The sequence below is a fragment of the Amphiura filiformis genome, chromosome 12 (genome assembly GCF_039555335.1).
Source record: "Amphiura filiformis chromosome 12, Afil_fr2py, whole genome shotgun sequence".
Taxonomy (NCBI): Eukaryota; Metazoa; Echinodermata; class Ophiuroidea; order Amphilepidida; family Amphiuridae; genus Amphiura; species Amphiura filiformis.
This window is the reverse complement of record NC_092639.1, coordinates 53,037,330-53,044,569: the sequence shown is the minus strand read 5'-3', so window position 1 is coordinate 53,044,569 and position 7,240 is coordinate 53,037,330. Positions and strand designations below refer to the sequence as shown.

Genomic DNA, 7,240 nt, shown 5'->3' with positions numbered 1-7,240 from the left:
ACTTTTAATAATTATTATTAATTATTAATTATCTATTATATTCTTTATTTTAAAATAAGCGGTCGCAACCTACATCAACCCGTTTTGACTATAGGAACATGCATTTAATTATTTTACAACTATGTTTGATTTTATACATTAGTAATGGTACAGTTATGTTCTTTGTTTATTCATCATTATAGTTGATATGATCAAAGTCAGATAGTAGCAAATGGAAGTCATTAAAAGTTATTTTAAAAGAGAAAATCCAAAAAAAAAAAAAAAAAAAAAATTAAATATTTTGCAATTCTTTACTTTGGACCCCGGGGGGGGTCACTCCCATTGTGGCCTGTACACCATCCGCGATAATCAACTTTTGAAAAGCACCCTAAACAAGAATTTAACCCTTGGGTAAAACAATACCCTAAACAGGTGTTTTCACACCCTAAACAGGGATTTTATTCCTTGCATCAAATTTCATACCCTAAATTTCATTTCCGCGTATTAGCAATTGCAATTTTGATACCCTTTTTTCCAATATTTCATGTTTTTGATACCCTAAACGCGTTACGCGCGTATCGTGCTTACCCACGAAAAACTACCCTTTTTACGCGTTTTCATTATCGCGGATGGTGTACAGGCCACAATGGGAGTGAACCCCCCGGGCTTTGGACGCGGGTGGGAAACAGGAAACTAAGAATTAATTGTAAAGGGCCTAACGATCAAAGCTGAAAAAATCCCCTCATTTCAATATCTCTAATATCTTGAAATAATTAATTAAGAATGAGTTTTTTAATTCTCATCTTTCTGATATCAGAAAATGAGCATGTAGTGTGGAATTTTTAAGTGTTTATTTTTTCATATGGGCAAGTTCTTTGACATTTGAATCTGAGACATTGGCACGATACATATAGGAATCAGCCTAGAAATCAATTCAAAATTAGGGCCTATATTGTAGCCAAATTTAATTTGTCCATCAAAGTATGTTGTCCAACCTGCATGGAATTTCACCTTTAGACACCAAAATGACACCTTAAAATTAAAATGCCCTGGGTATAAAAATGCAGGCAATTTTGTTTGAAAATGTTTACGATTTTGAACTCTAGAAAGCGGAGAATAGAAATAAGCAACCAGGGCAATTATATTAATTAAATTATATTGTTATCTGTATGAAAATATCAATACAAAAAGTGAAGTGGTAATCAGTTTTGAGGTTATATAAAGACGCATTATACTTCAGTAAAAAAAGAAGACTCGTTATACTTGAACTTCAGTAAAAAGGGTTAATTCACACGTCAATATAAAACTTGAATTTGTTTTAGAAGCCCAGACTAAAAGATCTTAATCAAATTATGCTCCATACACTGTCCACTGTGGTCCACAGCTTCTGTGCACAAACTTGTAGTGGTTTTACAAAACTATTCCACTGGGCCAAGGACACCCATCCTAAAAATAGGTTTTAGAATGTTAATGGTTTAATTTATGTGGCATTATATTTTTGCAATTATCTGTTCTTAAAACAAAAACTTCACAATGCAGACAAAATAGATTTCTTGTCACTTGAGGTCTATTAAAGTTGGCTATAAAAAGTCTATCTGGTATTTGAATGAATGAATGTATAGCAAAATAAAAATCTGAAGAAACTGTCAAGAATTCTATCTATAAAAAATCCTTTTTTACAACAACAACAAATTCGTAAATTTGGACAACAAAATAAAATTCAGGCAAAAATTCTCATTAGGGGCTGTGCAATAATTATGAGCCAATGGGTTGGGGGGGGGGATTTCCCCATGATGGTCCAACTCAAAATGTGTCGGTTATTGTTGGAAATTTCAGCATGATAATATTTTAAGCAAACATGTTTTTGCGTCTAACAGTTTTTATTATTTCTAAATTTCCACCATACTCAGAAAACGCGTAAAAAGGGTAGTTTTTCGTGGGTATTAAGCACGATACGCGCGTAACGCGTTTAGGGTGTCAAAAACATGAAATATTGGAAAAAAGGGTAGCAAAATTGCAATTGCTAATACGCGGAAATGAAATTTAGGGTATGAAATTTGCCCGGGGGGGTCACTCCCATTGTGGCCTGTACACCATCCGCGATAATCAACTTTTGAAAAGCACCCTAAACAAGGATTTAACCCTTGGCTAAAACGACACCCTAAACAGGGATTTCATTTCTAACATCAAATTTCATACCCTAAATTTCATTTCCGCGTATTTAGAAATGGCAATTTTGCTACCCTTTTTTTTATTTTTTTTTGTTTTTGACACCCTAAACGCGATACGCGCGTATCGTGCCTACCCACGAAAAACGACCCTTTTTACGCGTTTTCATTATCGCGGATGGTGTACAGGCCACAATGGGAGTGACCCCCCCGGGGAAATTTGATGCAAGGAATAAAATCCCTGTTTAGGGTGTAAAAACACCTGTTTAGGATATTGTTTTAGCCAAGGGTTAAATCCTTGTTTAGGGTGCTTTTCAAAAGTTGATTATCGTGAATTGGTGTACAGGCCACAATGGGAGTGAACCCCCCCCGGAATTTCTACCCTGTTTTAGACCTCTGCTGGAATTCTAACAAAATGTAGGCCTAAATGTTTCCAACTGGAATTGAGGTAGAAGTGCAAATCTTCCACAGGGTATCCGACTGAAAGTTAAATTTTCCACCGATAATGTTTCCAACTGGAATTGAAGTCGACATGAAAATCTTCCACAGGGTATCTGACTGGAATGAAGTTTTTAGCTAGAATTCCACACAAAACATGTAAATGTTTCCAACTGGAATTGAGGTCAAAATGCAAATCTTCCATAGGGTATCCAGCTGGAATTGCGTTAAATTTGTAAATCTTCTACATGATTCAGCTGGAATTACAATGAAACGTGGGACTATTTCCAACCGGATTGTACATTTGGCCCAACTGGAATTTAGGTAGCATTGTAAATCTTCCACAGGGGGGGTGTGGATTTCAATTGGAATAGCAATTTGCGCGACCAGCGCGACTTGAATACCTCATAATTTGACGATTTTGCAGTTGACGAAAAAATAATAATTTTCCGCAATATCTAGAATGATCATTGTTTGTGATAGTTTGTGAGTGTTGGGGTGACGAAAGTGGTACTTTAGCTAAGACACCCAGTAAATTGAAAAATGACGTCAGTCATATCATGACATCATTGAACAATCAAAACCAATCGAAGAAGAAATCAAATCAAACGAAGAAGGAAGTGAACAGACTAGAAGACTCCTTACGATTTATCTAGCAAATGTTTTATGCTAAGGAAACCTACATTTTCGTTAACTTCAATTCCTGACACAAATATAAGGTGTGAAATCAACAAAGCCAGCGCAAGGTTTCCGTGTATTAGGATGCGATGAGACTTGTATAACCTGAAATTGGATGCAAAACAACAACAATAATAATAATAATAATAATAATAATAATAATAATAATAATAATAATAATAATAATAATAATAATAATAGTCTAAAGAGGCCTTGGGTAGCATGGTTCTAGATTTTTGATCTAAATGCTTTTGGGAATCGATGACTTCCTGAGGTAGTTTGTTCCATTTTTTAACAGTTTATGGCAAAAAGGCGTGCATGTTGGTTTTGGCAGAGATGTCATTAAATACACATTGGACTATACAATACAATGGTAAATTTAGTGTTCGGGATCAAGTATAATGATTTATGCTATTAAAGTTCAATTAAGATTAAGATTTGAGTTCATTTTATTCACAACATTTAACATTACTTTTTAAATTAATTATACTTACTTGCAGTAAATGTAGATTGCCAGAGTGATCGCTAAAGAAACAATAGAAATCGACGATCCTAGCTTAGTTAGAATATCCAGTGCTCGGACATCCACTGACGTCAAAGGATACTGTGTGTAAGAAAATATAGAAATGATAAGGTGGCGGCAGTGGTGGTGTTGGTGGTGTGTGGAGGATGCCTGAACATATTTAAAAAAAAGGATACGATGGCAGGAGAGAAGAACCGGGAAACAAAAGATATAGAAAAAGGTACAATTTCACGTAAATGAGTATAATAGTACCCAGCAAACACAAAAACGTTTTTAAAACGTTTTAAATAAGTTATTTTTTGGGGTTTGGTTTAGGTAAAAACGTTTTAATAACATTAAAATGTCGGGTTATATAAAGGTCATGAAATAGTTTTAAAACGTTTTGTATGAAAACACACTACAACAATATTTTTAAAATGTTTTCGAAATGTCATTGTAAACTATTTTTGCAAACATTTTTGGCCAAATATTTTGTCAACACTTAAATAACATTATGTTAAAATATTTGCACCCGGCAAACACAGAAATGTTCTTAAAATGTTTTTTACAAAACGTTTTAATAGCATTTAAATGTCGGGTTATATAAAGGTCGAGAAAACATTTTTAAAACGTTATTGTAAATATTTTGGGCAAACATTTTTTGCAAAATATTTTTTCAACCCCAAAATAACATTCTATTTAGAATGATTTGTACCAAGTTTTCAAAAATGTTTTTTGAATGTTATTTATTATGTTTATATAACTCGACATTTAAACGTTTTCTGACAACCTTTTATAACTTTTTGCGAATGATGTCGAAAACGTTTTGTGTTTGCTGGGTAGGTCGTCAATGCCTAAAATTGTGCAGCCGGGAAAGCGGTTAGTTCATGAAATCCATAATAATAATCATATGGTCGGAAAATAAATTTTTAATTGCATCGTCCCACTAATCGAATTACCACGGCGCTACCACTGGTGCTACTTGTATATTTTAGCTTATTTTAATCTGCCTGTACAATAAATAAACTTTAAACATGTTAAAAGCAATGGTTTCAATGTTTCACATTCATAAAGTGAAAATTACATTTTATCGTATGAGATTGGCAGATAGCCGTATTCGTCTTTTTGTTAAATCTATGTTACGCATGCATTAATCTGAATTAGAGAATAAGTCAGGGATCAGCGCTTTAACCTCTACATTGCATCAACATATCAATTTTGTAAATGCATTAAGAGCTTATTAGCCCATGGTCAGAGCATACTGATATGAAATGTGCAAGTCGTATACGCTGGCGAAGTTACATAATAATCGGATTAACTACAATTTTTGAATATACCGCGCTGCACTGAAATTTTCACGCGGTACCTCTGCATTGAACCATATCATGCTGATCACTTGCACCTGTAAGATAAGTATCTTTGAAAAGACCAGCATTGTGTTCAATCTATGATAGCTTATGATTACAGACATACACAAGTGATTAGTTCAACCTGTTTGTAGTGCAGCGCGAAATGTTCAAAATTGTTTTCACCAATTGCTATGGTAGTTAATCCGATTTATTACGTAACTTCGCCAGCGTATAGACATTTGATCATTTCCGCATTCTATATAATGTACAGTTGTACACATCTAAAATTATGACAAGTAGGAGCTATTACAGATGGGCCTTGGTTGCCCTTAAACCACTCATTTTCTCAACTTTAGTAACCTTTTACCTCTGTAACCTGTATAAGCACTGCAAATATAGTAAGATGGTTGCATTCACATTCTAAATGAGTACCATTAAGACTCATAAGCGCACAGCCTTCATCCGTCCAATATCTGGAACAAACATAAACATTTGAAACACATTATACTTATCATTCCGTGTTCCAAACTTTAAAACTTAAAAACAAGAGAATTGATCAAGTAGCTTTTACATTATAAAGTGTCTTAGGTAGGAATACGTCTTGTGAACCATGCAAATTTAGAACTCATCTGTCCAAAAACCAAAGTATATTGGAGTTGGGTAAACGAACCATAAAAAACCATTTGATCGTCGATCCCGTTTATAGAGAATCACACCTGTTGGCATCCGGGTTGCCATCTGATTTGTATCAGGTATTTTTACCAAAAGAGAATTATTATAATGAGATGTTAATGTACTACTTACCTATTCTGTGTGTCCCATGATGAGCATCGTGGTTGAACATTCCAGGTCAAATCATTTGGAATCTCCGGCTAAAAGACAATCAAAATATGCATACCTTATAAACATTCGCTATTAGCAATAGTACTAACGGTGGAATAAGGGCCATGGTAGTTGTAGTTATTGAATATTAGTATATTATTAGAGGAATATGCGATGCAAGATATATCAAGGAAGGACTAGAAGAAAGGAAAGGCACCAGGTGAAGATGGAGTACTCATTGAGGTCCTCAAAGACGGATAAGACCCAGTACGTAAAAAACTAGGACATTTCGTCCCTCATTGAATCGATCACAAGAGACACCAGATAGCTGGAATAATGTCATCATCATTCTGCTACACAGGAAAGGAGATATACAGACCTCAACAACTCAGTACAGACTTATCAGCCTCCTCTCAAAAGCTATTCGCCAAGGTTTAATCAAATCGGATTACAACCACTCTTACATTTCAACCAACCAAGAGAATAGAGGGTTTTCAACAACTGACCACTTATAGTTGTGAATCAGATAATCTCAAAACATGGAGAATACAGGCCGCCAGTGTATTTGACCTTTGTCGATTTCAAAAAGGCATTCAATACCATCAAAATCCCAGCTGTTCTTGAAACTTATGTCAACCATAGCATACATCCAACCCACAAACAGAACATCAAGAAAATCTATAGCCTGCAGTGACATCATTAAGACTTTCTAAGAAGCGAGTCAAGCGACAAAATAAAAATAGAGGCAAGGCTATCCTGCTCTTCAATGCCACCCTGGATTATATTGTCCTTTTTACAGATAGTGCTAAAGAATGGTAACAAATGATCAATGAACGTAATAGTGAGAGCAAGGTAGGGCTAACGATTACCATGAAGGAAACATTAGTTATGTTCAACACCTATGCTACAGCCAAAGAAACCATGATACTTTCTCAACAATTGAAAATTATATAATAGGCTACATGGGACAAATAGTGAAAATGGATTACAGCCATTTGGAAGAAGCAAAAAGATGAATCCAAGCTGGATGGTGCATTGTTGACAAAACACTTTGCCAAAATACATTTTGTCCAAAGTTATTTTGTCCAACCCATATTTTGTCCAATGACATTCTGTCCATTCATTTTGTCCAAAACGTTTTCTGTTTTCTAGAATTTCAGAAAGTACTTTAAATATTGGCCGGTTATTTGTCACACAGTGACGTTAACTAGGCAATGCCCATATACCTATAACATACACTATTTGTAGAGCGTGGAGAAGTTGGCTCGAGATTAGAGATTAGATATTCGCAATTGAATAATTCA

At 34.8% G+C, this 7,240-nt stretch overlaps 1 long non-coding RNA gene across 1 annotated transcript; it reads right to left on the bottom strand.

The window, feature by feature from the left end:
- Positions 1 to 3,274: 3,274 nt before the first annotated feature.
- LOC140165416 (uncharacterized) lies at positions 3,275 to 5,583 on the bottom strand. Its single transcript, XR_011860713.1, has 3 exons — positions 5,482 to 5,583; positions 3,758 to 3,867; positions 3,275 to 3,368 (listed from the first exon to the last, which is right to left on the bottom strand). It is a non-coding gene; the product is annotated as an uncharacterized lncRNA (long non-coding RNA).
- Between the last annotated feature and the right edge of the window lie 1,657 nt (positions 5,584 to 7,240).